At 34.3% G+C, this 15,731-nt stretch overlaps 1 long non-coding RNA gene across 1 annotated transcript; it reads left to right on the top strand.

The window, feature by feature from the left end:
• The first annotated feature begins 15,046 nt into the window (after positions 1–15,046).
• LOC124918789 lies at positions 15,047–15,446 on the top strand. The gene is made up of 2 exons (XR_007097521.1): positions 15,047–15,098; positions 15,176–15,446. It is a non-coding gene; the product is annotated as an uncharacterized LOC124918789 (long non-coding RNA).
• The last annotated feature ends 285 nt before the right edge of the window (positions 15,447–15,731 follow it).

A 15,731-nucleotide genomic window follows, 5' to 3' on the forward strand; every position in this document is an offset into this window, starting at 1 on the left:
CTGAGGAGGAATTTGCCACTTTCTTTCACCTTCCAACGGAAGGTTTCTCCGACTTTCCGACGCCGCATCTACCGGCTAAGGAAATCTTCTTCAAGATTTTCTCTTCCTCCTATGCTCCGGTTAAGGACTTCGGGAAGAAGGAAGACCTCGCTCCCCATTATCAAGTCTTTCAAGACTTGGTCCAACGGTCTATCATAGGCCGAATGCCCAACCAAAACTACAGCCGGGAGGCATTCGACATCATGATAGCCATCATCCGAGAAACCGACATCAACTGGTCATCCTATCTATTCAATAAGCTGAAGCTGCTTATGACCGGCAAGAGGGGAAAGATCAGCTACGCCCCTCAGATCACCCGGTTTCTCATGTCCAAACGTCGCAACCTTGGAAAAGGTGTTCCGGTTGGATCTTTCAACACCATCACTATAGACATGATCTATAAGTGTATGTGTAGGATCAAGGAACGGTCTCCTCAGAACACCATCGACAAGTGGTACGAAAGAAGGCTGGAAGGAGGATGGTTCACCGAATAAACCTCTTTCTTTATTCTCTTTTCCGGTTTCTGGTCATTTTGTTGTACGACCAGAACCGCTCTTATGTCTCTCCTTTCCTATATTAATGAAATACTTTAGTTTTTCGACTTTTCATCCTCATTATTTCATTCCGGTTTCTCAAACTCACACTCAAAAATTAAAGTTAACTTAACAATTTCCGGTTAACAAGATGTAACAGAAACCGGAATTTCAAGCAAAAATGAAAATCTGAAAATCATAACCGCCCATGGTTTTACCTCTCAAATTTACCGCCCATCAAATTCCGTCTTTACCGCCGAAAGTTACGGCAGTAACTTTTGGAGGGAAAAATTGGCGCCAAAAACTTCAAGTCGACGGTTCATCTTCAAAACTGCCTGGAACCGCCATCTATATAAATTAAAATCAGCCCATTCAACACATGCGCTTTCTCTCTCTAAAGATTTCCAGAACTTCAAAGACTCTCTCTCTCCGATCATCATCAATCTTCATCACCCCTCTCAAAAATTATCAATGGATCTAGGCAAAGCCCCGTTTCAATGGATGTTGCAGGTTGATTTTGAAGACATCGATCAGCACGCTGAAGACAAGAACAAAGCTGTTCTTCAACTCCTTCGAGATTCTGGGTTGGAGAAGTTCCTCTCTGGTCCGTTCACCCTCTACCCGGCGGCAGTGACGGAGTTCTTGGCGACGGCGACACTGTTGAAGAGAAAAATATCGGCTACCGTCAACGGGAAGGCGGTTCTCATAACTGAAGAAATCTTTGCGGAGGCTCTCGGTCTGCCCAACACAGGTTCAGACCTAAAGTTCGACTTAACCGACGCAGAATCAAATGCTGCCCGGTTGGTTGTATCCCTTTCAGGTCAGGACCTGGTGCTCCACAACAGCCGGAAAATCAAGCTGAAACCGGAATACAAATGGCTAGTGACCATCATCTCCAAATCGCTCCAAGGAAAAGGAGGTAACTTTGATAATCTCACAAAGTTTAAGCTCAGAATGCTGTTAGCCATCGTCCGCAACGATAAGGTGGACTGGGGATACGTGTTATACGAAGAGTTCTGTCAAATGGTAATCAAGAAAGAAGGCCGGGTGCAGGCCTATGCTATGCAAATCGTGAAGATTCTTGAGTTCCTTAATGTGGAACTAGGTGAAGGCGTACCGCTTCCGATATCCAACATCCTTGACTCTGAGTCAGTGGCAGAGAAACCGGAGAAGACGATCAAGCCAAAAACCGCAAAATCAAAGTCATCCAAGGGAGCCAGCTCATCGGTTCCGGTTGAAGAAGAAACAAGACAAAGGAAACCGTCCAGAAAAGCGGTTGAGGCAGAAGCTCAACCAGAACCGAAAAGGAGGAAGAAGGTATCAGCGAAAAAGAGCTCAAAGAAACCGGCGGACTCCGAGAGAACTCTTTCCTCAGACAATCCACCTGAAAGAACCGCAGATGTCTTCCAGCCAATCCCCATTAACACCGTTGTTCCAACTCCCATCCCATCCGATTCTCCAAAGCAAACCGAATCTTCGGGGAGCAAGGAGAACAAATCTAATTCTAAGGAGGAAGCAGAAGAAATTGTTCAATCTGCAACCTCCAAGTCTCCAAGCAAGCAAGCCGATGAAGTATTAGCCGAAGTGGGGTTGAATACTTCAGAAGCCATTCAGAATGTGGTCCAGGAGATCACAAGAGAAACCGAAGAAGACGACGTTTCTAGTCGTCGGAAACCAGAAAATCAGGTTGAAGTACCTGATCAAACAGAAATTCAACCGGTCGATGAGACGACCAAGTCAACAGAAACAGCACCTCCGGCTCAGGAGGAAAACATTGAAGAAAGGGAACCTTCCGGTTCCGCAGGAGACAAGGCAGCTCCAGAAGGTCCTACTCAGGCAGATAAAGGCAAGGGCATTCTGATTGAAGAACCAACTGAAACCGGAACGGGCACATTGCAGATTGACCCTCAGACTGAAGCCACAACCGGAGAAGAATACCCATATACTTTAGAGCAAGAAAATGAGTTGTTCGATGAATTCATCCAAGATATGAACAAGGGTGCAAGTGAGGCACTAGCTCCATATATGCGGTGGGTGAAGCTCCGGAGCGAGACCAAATTATCCGACATGCTTCCAGGTTTCAGCGGAAACAAGCAATGGGACGCTCTCGTCCAGCTAGAAGAGAGGGCACTCGAGTTGGCTAACACCCAATTAATCCAACCGGCGTTTTCCAAAGCTCCGGTAATTCTCGAAAATGTGCGGCTACAGGCAGTTGAGAATGCCTTTCAAGAAATCCAAGGAAAGGAGCTGGAACCGATTGAAATGAAGATGGCAGAGCGATTTATTGGGGTACGAGAACAGCTTCTGCAAAGATTCGAACGACTTGACAAGAAATGGTGGGACACTTGCCAACGACAATTCAACAATCCTGAGTTATTTCAGAGTAAGCCCTTCTTTATAACTAGTGAAACATCTGGTACTTCTGAAAACCGGGAACAAGAAGCCTCCCAACCGGCTAAGGCTCTGGACATCGAGCAGATCAAGCAAGCAGTGATAGAAACAGCTGACTCATGCCTTGGGAACTTTAAAGCAGTAACCGAAGAAAGGATCTCAACGGCTGAAGATAAAATGGTAAACTCTCTACAAGCTATGATGGATACAACTATGCAATCAACAGTTCAAACTATGATTACCGAGTCTGTCAAGGCTGCAACCGCTCCACTTTTGGACATGCTGCAAGCCATGGCAATCCAGATCGGTGAATTGTCAAAAGTTCAAGTCGGCTCAACCCAAACCCAAATCGAGAAGGACGCTGAAACCGCTCGGAAACTGCAAGAAGAAGAGATTGAAAGAGAACGGGTACAGAAGGAACTTGAAGATAAAGATCATGAGCTTGCCCAACAATGCAACGAAGAGGAGCAGGCAAACGCTCAGGAATCGGCACAGGGTCAATCATCCCACTCCATGAGCACAAGGAACAAGAACAAGAAGAAACGGAGTGCCATTAAAGACGTGATAAAGCGGGCAGAATTGAAGACAGCCGAACCGGTTGCGCTGAATGCGGAACCGCTGGATGAAGAAGAAGAAGAAGACTCGGAGGAACTCAACAGACGGAAAAGAAGGTCAACCGGAGAATCCACCGCAACTCCAAGCTGCAGACCTTTGACTGTTCCACCACGTCCACCGCCAAAACCAGCTTGTGCCAACTTCAATCTCAGGAAGAAGGTCCTCGGTCATTCAAGTGTATGGGCCGGTCTGGTAATCGATGCTGACAGACGTGCTAGAGAGCACAGAGCAAGAATAGAAGAAGCAAGGAAACGTCTGGACAAAGAACTGGAAAAGGAGCAAGACAAGGGGGGATCATCCAAGCCTTAAACTCTATTTCCATAATTACTTTAAACAATTATGTTTTTGATGTGTTTCAGAACTTGGTCACTTTTGCTACCTTGTGTGTTTTTCAAACATATTCTCTACATTTTTTAAAATATACAAGTTCACCTATCTCTCATATTTTTCAAAACATACACTTATCAAAAATCAAACACATATTTTTCAAACACGTTTCTCTCAAACAAAATTCTTAAAACCGGCCACACATTACAATTTTTGAATATTTATTCTAAATAATCAAAAAGGGAGAAATTGATAGAAAAATTAAGTAAGTTAATTTTCTTAAAACCGGCCACACATTACAATTTTTGAATATTTATTCTAAATAATCAAAAAGGGAGAAATTGATAGAAAAATTAAGTAGATTAATTTTGGAACCGGCCAGACAAACTAAACAGAAGTTAAACTTCATGTGCAGGTACTGAACAAACCGGAACCGGAAATCTTGCATCAATAACCAGCTGCTATTACTTCAAAGAAACCGGCTTCAAGTGATCAAGGTTAATGATCACAGGAACCGGCTTCACTTTCTCAAGCAACCGGTTAGCAAAGAACAGAAGACTACACTTCAACCGGATCATAAGGTACAAGACACAGAAACCGGAAAGTATAGATCAAAAGTCAGAAGATTCAAATCTCAAGAGTGACGTACTATGACGGAGGAAACGTGTCTCGAAAAGATAAAAGAAGATCGGATCCGATCAGAAGCATGGGAGGAAAGCAATGATGCCTTGGTGATCCAATGCTGACAACCGGAAGCGGATGTTCAACACGTGTATCAATCTGAAAACCGGTTATGTCATCATCTGATCAGAGTCACCTGCATGAATGCCAGGTGTTGAGGAAGTTGAAGCGTGCAAGAAATCCTTCTGCAGATAGGCGTGCTAATGATCAACCAATCCGCAAGAGAGAGAAGAAAGTAGCCGTTAGCTACTTTCAGCTATAAAAGGAAGATCAAACGTCTTCATTTAATGCAGTTGTGAATACGAGAAATTGGGTAGTTGAAATTGTGAAAGTCATAAAGCATTCAATTCTAGAGAGATAAAGTTCTATATTCTAAAGTCGGTTTGCCTAAAACCGGAAGTTACTTGTGTGACATTGTATTGAGTTGTTGTATTACATCAAAGTGTGAGTTTGGTGTAACCGGCGAGTAGCGAAGTTGGGCTCGACCGGAAGTGTAAATTGTAACTCTAAAGAGTTAGTGGAGATCCTTCTCATAACCTGAGAAGAAGGGGTGACGTAGGAGGGTTTGCTCCGAACATCCATAAACAAATTTCTTTGTCTTGTGTTCTTTCATTTCGCTTTCATTTCCCGCTATCTTACCGAAAACCGCAAACCAATCATACTTCCAAAACCGGTCACTCACTTTCGTTAAACATCCTCCTTCCTAAAACATCATCTAAAGTCGCAAACGTTGCTTCAACCTGAAACAGACACTTCCGCCCTTGAACACCGGTTCAAGAGTCTGTGACAGGCTGTGCAGTGCTGAGAACGGTTTTAGTCTTTAACCGGACTATCACCAAGTTGTGTGTGTGTTGTAAGCGGCCTCCCTTACTCTAAACCGGAAAACACCCCGGTCCTCCAAGGGCGTCCCCGATCCTAACACATTCGTCTACGACAACCTACAACAGCCTTCGACATATGCATTTTAAACCCAAAACGATTCAGTCAGCCAATAAACCTAAACCTAAACAATAAACACTAAAACCCTAAACCATTCTTCCATTTCAGCAAAAGGTTTGGGGGGTTGTCTTGGATCGTCGCTCGGTTAGTCGTCGGGGGCTCAGATAGTCGTCGGAGAGGTGGGGTTTGGGGGGTTGGATTGTGTCGTCGTCGTCGTCGGGAGTTTCGGGAAAGAGGAAGAAACTGAAGGCGGTTTGGAAATATGAAAAGAGGAGAGGGAGAGAAGAAACTGAAAGGCAAAAAGTCTCTTTTTTATTTTTTTTATTTGAGGGTAAAAAGGTCTTTTACCATAGGCAAAAAGTTATATTTAAAAAAAAATATTTGGCCTATGTTAAATATGGAAATAGTCCTATTAGGAGGGTTATTTCGTCAAATTTCCCGAGAAAGGAAGGGAAAGGGGGAATCCGGGAAACTGTTTTTTTTTAATTTAAGGGCAATAAAGTCTTTTTGCATAGGCAAAATGTTATATTTGAAAAATCATTTAGCCTATGCTACATTTGGAAATAACCCTCTTATGAGGGTTATTTCGTCAAATTTCCCCTTTTTTGACCATTAAACTTTTCTGGCTACTCCCTTCTGAATACCTAGATTATAACCTTGTATAACCAAAAGAAGAAAATAAAATAAACGAGACTAAATGTAGAAAACCTTGTATAACCAAAAGAAAAGAAAAATGAATATATGACAAAGTTGATTTGAATTTCATCGTGACATTATCCAAGAAGAAGAAGAAAAGAAATATAGAAAAACTAAGGCCTCGTTTGATCTTTGGGTTATCAGGATATTGTCTGGGTTTCTTTTAAAAAACTCATGTTTGACCAAATTAGGTAAAAATCTAAGTTTTTTTTTCTTCCAATTTTACCCTTCTAATTATTTATTTATTTCTATCTTATTTTATCCTCTCCTCTCTTCTCAAATCTCATTTCCACTGATACATTATCAAATGTCAGATAATTCAGATTCTCTCTAACCCAAATCAATTATCAATTCCACTAATTCCATTTGATCTCATTATCTGAATCAGATATGATTCAGATTCTCTTCTAACCCATTTGATCTTCCTTTCTCCTCTGATCTTTTTACTCACTCAACCGATAAGTTCCTTCAACTCAACCGATCAGTTCCTTCAACTTAACCTGATCAGTTCCTTCAACTCAACCTTTATTAGGAATCTGATCAGAAATCAGTGAATATTTTCAGCGAATATTTTCAGCGAATATGAAGCAGGTAAGATTCGTTCTCATCCTTCATGATCAATTTTTATCATTCATCAACACTATATAAACTTGATCATTGATAATTTGTAGTTACCTAGAAATAACTCATTTAAAAAAATCTAAGATCTTCGTCGCATCCTAATTCCAGGTGAACGGCTGCAACTCCAGGTTAGTCTTCTGTTCTGTTCTCATATGTTTTTTATTTTGTATACTGATTAGTACTGCTTTTTATTTTGTATGCGGTTTAGTACCGTTCTTTGAATAAAGATATTTTTAGTTTGAATATATACTGATTAGTGTTGCTTTTCATTTCATTTTGTATGCTGATCAATAAGATTTCCGTTAAAAGATATTTTTTTGTTTAAACATATATTAGTTACTGCTTGTAAATGAGTTAATTAAAAAATAATAATAATAATAATTGAAATTATAATTATCATTATTATATATAACTAGATCCTAATGAACATGTGCATTCCATCGACAATTAAAAGATTAATCACAATCTTTCAAATCAATGCCTTCAATCAATTCTCATCATTTTTATTATTTTAAATATATATATTGATTGTGAAAGTTTAAGTAAAAAATATAAATTATTCAAGAGTTATAAGCATCAAATCACTCAAAAAAACTAATGTAAAACATAAGCTAAACAAAACAAACAAAAATCTACATAAATAATGTCAATAAGCGCTATTTTTAATTTTATAATATATTTTTTTAGAATAACTTTCTAAATATTTACTAAATAAATGTATAACCAAATCATGTAATTAATAATAATTTAAAATAATAATTTTATTTTGAATTTTTTTAATAAAACTAACAATTATAATTTATATATAATTTTAAATTAATAAAAACTCTACACCAAATAAAGTTTAAAAAATACAAATAATAGTGACATTGTTTGCAAATATTTTCACCTTATTGTTGTTTTAAAAATTGAAGTCAATAATTTAAAAAAAGTGCTGCATCAAATTGAATAATAAAATAATTTAAAATTCTAAAAGTTGTAATTTAAATATATAATTTTTAAACTAATATATATATATATATATATATATATATATATAAAGATATTTAGAAATATAAAATTGTCAATGAGTAAGCAAATAAATAAGTAAAAAAAGAGATAGTAAATAAGTGAAAAAGATAAAAGAATAAAAATTTATCAAGAACCTATTTTAAGATATATTATTTAGATATAGGGATTAAAAAAAGATGATATTAATGTGCATATTATTCTCGGTTTGATTTCAGATTTTCTTCTTCTTTTGTACTGATTAATTAAGTCATGTTTGGTTTCAGTTATTTTCTTTTCTTTCTTATTTCCTCTATTTCATTTTTTACTTCATTTTCTTTCATTTCTATTTAAAATAAATTTTCAAGACCTAAGCCCAGTCCACGTTATATGATAGTAGTTTCTTGAATGTAGAATAAAGCGTTTTTGCTTATTAAAAATTATGTATAAAACATTAGATAAAGTTAAATTTTGTCATTTTTTAAAATAATATTACGTTTTTATCATATATATATATATATATATATATATATATATGAAGCGCTTTAGCCAACCCAATTCTACATAAATCAGCCCCAATCATATAAAATTTGGTCAAATGAATAAATAAACCTCGTCTCATACTCTCAAGATAAAAAATAATAACAATAATATAATATATTCATATATAAAAAAAAGGAGAGAGGCAATAAAAACTAAAATAAAATAGAACCAAACAAATTAATAGTACTGTTTCAATTCGGGATTAAATATGAGAACAACCATTAAATTAAGTATAATTTATTTGTTGTAAATATTTTCAAAATAAAACTTTAAGTTATAACATGATTTTATATTGATTTTTTTTATATATTATTGCTGCATTTTGAATTTGATATATCTTATTTGAATTCCTTTTAAGCGCGTTCTAGAATATAACTTAATGCTATGATCAGGTTAAATTTTAAATATTTGAACTTTTATTTGGAAAAATCACCTCATCAAACAAAATATATAAAACACCGCTGAAAAAAATGAAAAAAAGTAATCTACTTAAATGTACAAATATAAAGACTCAAATTCTCGTTAAAAAAAAAAAACAAAAACAACATTGATTAGTGAAATTTTATCAACAAAAAAACACAACTATAACTTATAGTCATAATTGCTCCTCTTCCAACAGTATTAGTACGGATTCCTCGTTGCTCTCTGACGTTGCATTATCCAAAAATAAGAAAATTCAGACAAATCATAATCATATGAACACCTTCTCCTCCTCAAACTCAATTTTTATTCTTCGTCGTCTGTCTTTTAAGGATTCAAATTGTTTGAAGAGTGATACAGAAGAAAATTTGCGGAGTAAATGAGAAAAAATGTGAGAAAAGAAGAGAAAATTTAAGGAGGGAATGGGGAATGACGTGGTTCCCTCTCTCATTATTTCTCTCAATTCCAAGGTATATATATCTTTTTGTCTTATTTTCTTCATTTTTATATAGAACGAATTCATTATCACGTATGTTTAGGGTTTAGGCAGGGACGGACCCAAGATTTTGAACTGAGGTGGACTTAAAAAAAATTTAAGGTGGACTTAAAATAATAACGAGAAAATTTTGAAAAAAAACAAGTATATAAAAGTAAAATTTTACTATTTTTTTAATAATTATATAAAAAAACAACGAATTATATTGATTTTTTTTAAGAGATTAAGGGTAATGTAATATTTCTACCGTAAAAAAAAAAAAAAAATTTCGGGGTGGGCTTGATCCCACCCGAGCCCCTACATAGATTCGTTCCTGAGTTTAGGGTTTAGGAATAGCAACGGGTACCTTACTTGACGGGTAGTGAAATACTCATTCCTAAACCCGATTTTCAATTCACTACCCGACTCTGACCCTGAACCCGACGGGTATCTCTACTTCTATCTTCATCCCCAATTCGTCGGGTACCCGATTCCAAACGGTAACCCATTACCCAATGTCTTAGACACGCGCCAATGAATTCCGACATAACCTAATGGATATATAGTCCCTTCGTAGTCCCACCCATTATAATTCGTTGTTAATATTAACATTGTCTCATTTTCTTTTTGTCGGCCTGCCTTATTCAAAAAGTTGTTAATTATATGAAAAATGAAATATTATAAACATCGATCGCTGCCCCCAGCGACTTCCTACGTGGAGCGACATATGAAAAAAAAAAAGAGGTTAAACAATGCACTCTTCCTTTCGAACCCTAAACCTTCAGTTCGTTGTTGTCGCACCTTCCATCTACAAAAATGGAGTCGATTGTGGTTCCTATAGTTAATATCAACTATTATTTTCGTAATATATGTCATGTGGTTCATGTAGTTTATATGATGTAGTTGTAGTTTTCTAACATTTATGCCCAATATATTATATAACTTACATGTTTTATTAAGTAAGTGGTATAGGTAACCCAATAAGTAGTTTATGTTTGTGCAAATTTGAAAAAATAGTGAATCAAATTAAATCTACATTCTATGTGGGTAACCCACCGTGGTCATGATTTGAAAACATATTGCAAAAAACGTTAGAGATAAATTTTCCTACGAATTTTATATTTTGTATAAAATTCATCTTTTTTATCAATAAAGGAGGCGTTTATAACCGAATAAGTGGTAAGAAAATCATTGAAATGACGTTTTATTTGGGTATATATATAAATAATGATACTTCATTTTTAAAGTATCCGGAATGTTGAAGAGTTGTGGTTAATTTGGATATATATATATATATATATATATATATATATATATATATATATATATATATATATATATATATATATATATATATATATATATATATATATATATATATATATATATAATTAATTGTGGGTTACCTGCCCATAAACTTAAAACGGTTAAAAATAAAATTAAAAATGTTATATGTATGTTTTAAACTTACAACCTAAAAGAACAAGTACCCCTTTAACCAACTAAGTTAATAACACTTTATATTTTAAATTCAACATCGTATTTGATGAACGCGAGATATTTTAACAATATAAGTTCCACTTTTTAACTAACTGATCTATATATATAATGATGTTTAATTTTTAAAGTGTCCGGATTGTCGGGTCGAGAGTTGTGCTTAATTTTGATATAAATATGAATTAAATATTTGATTGACTAAATTGAAAGTGTGAAGTCACGAGATGAGAGGTTCATTCGGAAAAAATATATGGATGAGATATGTGAGAATATATGTTGTATTACCGAAGTGAATTAAATTTGGAATGAGAACGTTCTATTTTTTATTTTAATATATTATTCGTTATTTATTAAGAATTTTAAACATTAATACATGTTTTTTTTATTTATATTCTTATCCGTGTAAATTGCACGAGACCGTAATTTTTTTTTCACGATTTTTTATATAACTAGCATTTAGCCCGTGCATTTGCACGAGTAATAATATAAAAAACCGTGAAAAATATTACGGATAACATTTTTAATTTTATTTTTAATCGTTTTAAGTTTATGGGTGGGTCAACCCACAATCCGACCCAAGTATCCATTTACTCAACGTCATTATATATTAGTTAGTTAAAAAATTGAACTTATATTAATATTAAAACGTCCCGCGTTTATCAAATTTGGTGTTGAATTTAAAATATAAAGTCTTAGTAGCCTAGTTAGTTAAAGAGTTGTACTTGTTTTGTTATGTTGCAAATTCGAAACATACCTCTAGCATTTTTAATTTTATTTTTAACCGTTTTAAATTTAAAGCCGGGTCAACCCACAATCCGACCCAAATATCCAAATTAACCACAGCTCTCCACCCGGCAATCCGGACACTTTAAAAATTAAGCATCATTATATATATATATATATATATATTGGTTAGTTAAAAAGTTGAATTTATATTAATATTAAAATGTTTCGCATTTATGAAATTTAGTGTTGAATTTAAATATAAAGTCTTTGTAGCTTAGTTGGTTAAAAAGTTATACTTGTTTTGTTAGGTTGCAAGTTCGAAACATACCTCTAGCATTTTTAATTTTATTTTTAACCGTTTAAATTTAAAGGCGGGTCAACCCACAATCCGACCCAGGTATTCAAATTAACCACAGCTCTCGACCCGGCAATCCGGACACTTTAAAAATTAAGCATCATTATATATATATAGATTAGTTAGTTAAAAAGTTGAACTTACACTTTAAAAATTAAGCATCATTATATATATATAGATTAATTAGTTAAAAAGTTGAACTTATATTAATATTAAAATGTCCCGCGTTTATCAAATTTGGTGTTGAATTTAAAATATAAAGTTTTTGTAGCCTAGTTGGTTAAAGAGTTGTACTTGTTTTGTTAAGTTGCAAGTTCGAAACATACCTTTTACATTTTTAATTTTATTTTTAACCGTTTTAAATTTAAAAACGTGTCAACCCACAATCAGACCCAAGTATCCAAATTAACCACAGCTCTCGACCCGGCAATCCGGACACTTTAAAAATTAAGCATCATTATATATATATAGATTAGTTAGTTAAAAAGTTGAACTTATATTAATGTTAAAATGTACCGCGTTTATCAAATTTGGTGTTGAATTTAAAATATAAAGTCTTAGTAGCCTAGTTGGTTAAAGAGTTATATTTGTTTTGTTAGGTTGCAAGTTCGAAACATATCTCTAGCATTTTTAATTTTATTTTTAACCGTTTTAAATTTAAAGGCGGGTCAACCCACAATCCGACTCAAGTATCTAAATTAACCATAGCTCTCGACCCGGCAATCCGGACACTTTAAAAATTAAGCATCATTATATATATATAGATTAGTTAGTTAAAAATTTGAACTTAACCACAGCTCTCGATCCGGCAATCCGGACACTTTAAAAATTAAGCATCATTATATATATATGATTAGTTAGTTAAAAAGTTAAACTTATATTAATATTAAAATGTCCCGCGTTTATCAAATTTGGTGTTGAATTTAAAATATAAAGTCTTTGTAGTCTAGTTGGTTAAAGAGTTGTACTTGTTTTGTTAGGTTGCAAGTTCGAAACATACCTCTAGCATTTTTAATTTTATTTTTAACCGTTTTAAATTTTAAAACGGGTCAACCCACAATCCGACCCAAGTATCCAAATTAACCACAGCTCTCGACCCGGCAATCCGGACACTTTAAAAATTAAGTATCATTATATATATATAGATTATACTGTTGTTTGTGAATTACTATGAATGAAGTAATTTATAAAAGAATATGAATACAGTCTATGAATGAAGTAATTTATAAAAGAATATGAATCTGTGTATTGTTTTGGTAGAATATTTAAGTTATAGAAAAGAATAATACATGTATCTATTGTATCGGTGTATTTATTTGGTATAATATTTAAGTTATATAAATGATGTATATATGGTACAATAGATATGATAGTATATTAAGATAATATTACCTGTTGGATTTTATAATAATAACTTCCCTTCAGTTAGGAAAATGAGTTTGTCAAAGTGGCAAGGTATTGCTCCAAATACTGCGAAGTGGGAAACATGTCCCAAAAGAGCAACCTACTTTCTTGAACTATTAGTCATTGAAAAAGAGAATAAAAAACTTGTAGAAGGAGGGCTTCGGAAACCCACATGTGAAATGTTGGCTGAAAGATTTTGGGAGAGATTTCGAATTTATCACACAAATGAACAATTCAAAAACCACTTCAAGAATAAAAAAAACTTATGGAACTTGATATGCCGGGCTAGAAAATCAACTGGAATCGGATTTAACAACGACACAAAAGAGATTACGGCCTCAGACGAATGGTGGGCAGAACATAAAGTAATAATATTTCAATTGAAATTAGAAAGTCAATCCACAATAAATTTTTATTGGATTCTAATTTTATTGGAATATTTTTTTTTAGAATTGGAAAGGGCTATTACAATTAAAAAACAAACAAATAGCAGATTATGACTTGTTGGAAAAAAAAATTGGGGCTCATCGTGCTGCTACTGGTGAAAATATGGAACATGCATTAAATATAGACGAGGGGTCTGGCAATTATGATAAAACCATTGATGAAGGTTTTCATGACCCACTTGTTGGTAACCAGAGCCAAGGTACGGAGTCTAATTATGACAGTTCAGAGAGCAAACAAAAAGCAAGTTCATCCAATGCACCCAAAAAAAAGAACGCATGGTTATCTCCTTGCAAAAAAAGTAATTTCTATGTTCTTTCAAGAGAAAGATAAGCACAAAGAGAAATCTGACTACATAAATATATCGGAACCGTATGAACACACGAATGATAGTATGCAGTTTGCACACGGTTCTGTAAATCCATCGGTGGGGTCTCAACCTTCTATAAAGAAGTGTATAGACACAATGCTTAAAGTACACAAAATTAGTAGCAAATCAGAGCTCTATAGGGTTGGAGTGAATGTTTTCAGTGCCCTTCCAGATCTAATGGTTAGTTTCTTGGCAATTGATGATCAAGAAGAACAATTAGACTATCTTCGGTTCATAGTTGATGAAAATAAGCATATTCGTCCAGGAACAATGAGTAAAGATCTCCCAAGTCATCAACCTTGTGACCTTAATTTTCCATCATACTATCCTTACCCACCACCACCGGATTATTGATCTGTTGTATTTGTTATTTAACCACTATCGTATTAATTATGTATGAGTTTTTTTAAGGTATTTAAGTACTTTGTGTAATTATGTGTCACCTTTATAATTAATATATTATTATTATTAATATATGTTAATCTATGAATGTATTTTATAATTATATAGTTTAATTTTTATATTTTCATTACATTGCAGGAAAAAATGGATCATTCTAATTTACCACCAGAGTTAGACAAATATGATCTATCTTTCTTAACATTATTGATGGAGATATTTGGAGACACGTTCAATTATTCATTAACACGCCCAATGAAGGATCATTCTACTCGAGGTATGGAACTTGTACAAGTGATAATGTCTGACAATGAGAAATGTCTAAACATGATTAGAATGGAGACTCATTGTCTTAGATTACTTATAGAACAACTTGTACAAGTGTATGGGTTGCCTATCTTACGATCTTCAATTCAAGTTGAGGAACAAGTGGTGATGACCTTACAATATTTAGCACATGGTCATAGTATGTCTTGTGTGGGAATAACATTTGGTCACTCTAAACAAACAGTATCTCGATACGTTTCAATGGTACTAAAGTCCCTTCATCGACTAAGTATTGCTGAGATACAACCAATTGATCAAAATATTATACATCCAAAGTTTACAACAACACCATTACGTCAAATATTTAAGGTTTCAATTTATTTTTTTAATTTTATATGTGTTGTCTTATGTAAGAAATTATCTAATTTATGTTGTCATATGTGCAGAATTGCATTGGTGCTATAGATGGTACTCACGTGGAAGTGTATCCTAAAGTAGAAAATTCGTATTGTTGGCGTGGACGATCGGGGCACACAACCACTAACGTAATAGCAATATGTAACCATGATCTCATGTTCACTTATTTTGTGTCTGGTGCAGAAGGATCAATGCACGACTCAACGGTGCTTGATATAGCACGACATACTCGTTAATTAAACACATATCGAGTTTATTGTAAATAATACTATAACTAATTATTAATTTGTTACAGGAAAATATTATCTGGTTGATTCTGGGTATTCAAATCAAATAGGGTATTTAGCCCCATATCCTCGAACAAATTATCATCCTCATCATTTCGGAGGAGTACTTCCTTCTACGAGAAAAGAGATGTTAAATATGCAACACTCTTCGCTCAGATCAACCATAGAGAGGACATTCGAAATTTAGAAAAATAAGTGGCGAATTATCTCAAACGGAAAATCATTACGTGGATTTAATCTTAAGAAACAACTTCAAATAATTCAAGCAACTGCAGGTTTACATAATTTTGTTCGGAAG

Source organism: Impatiens glandulifera, chromosome 1 (assembly GCF_907164915.1).
Source record: "Impatiens glandulifera chromosome 1, dImpGla2.1, whole genome shotgun sequence".
NCBI lineage: Eukaryota > Viridiplantae > Streptophyta > Magnoliopsida > Ericales > Balsaminaceae > Impatiens > Impatiens glandulifera.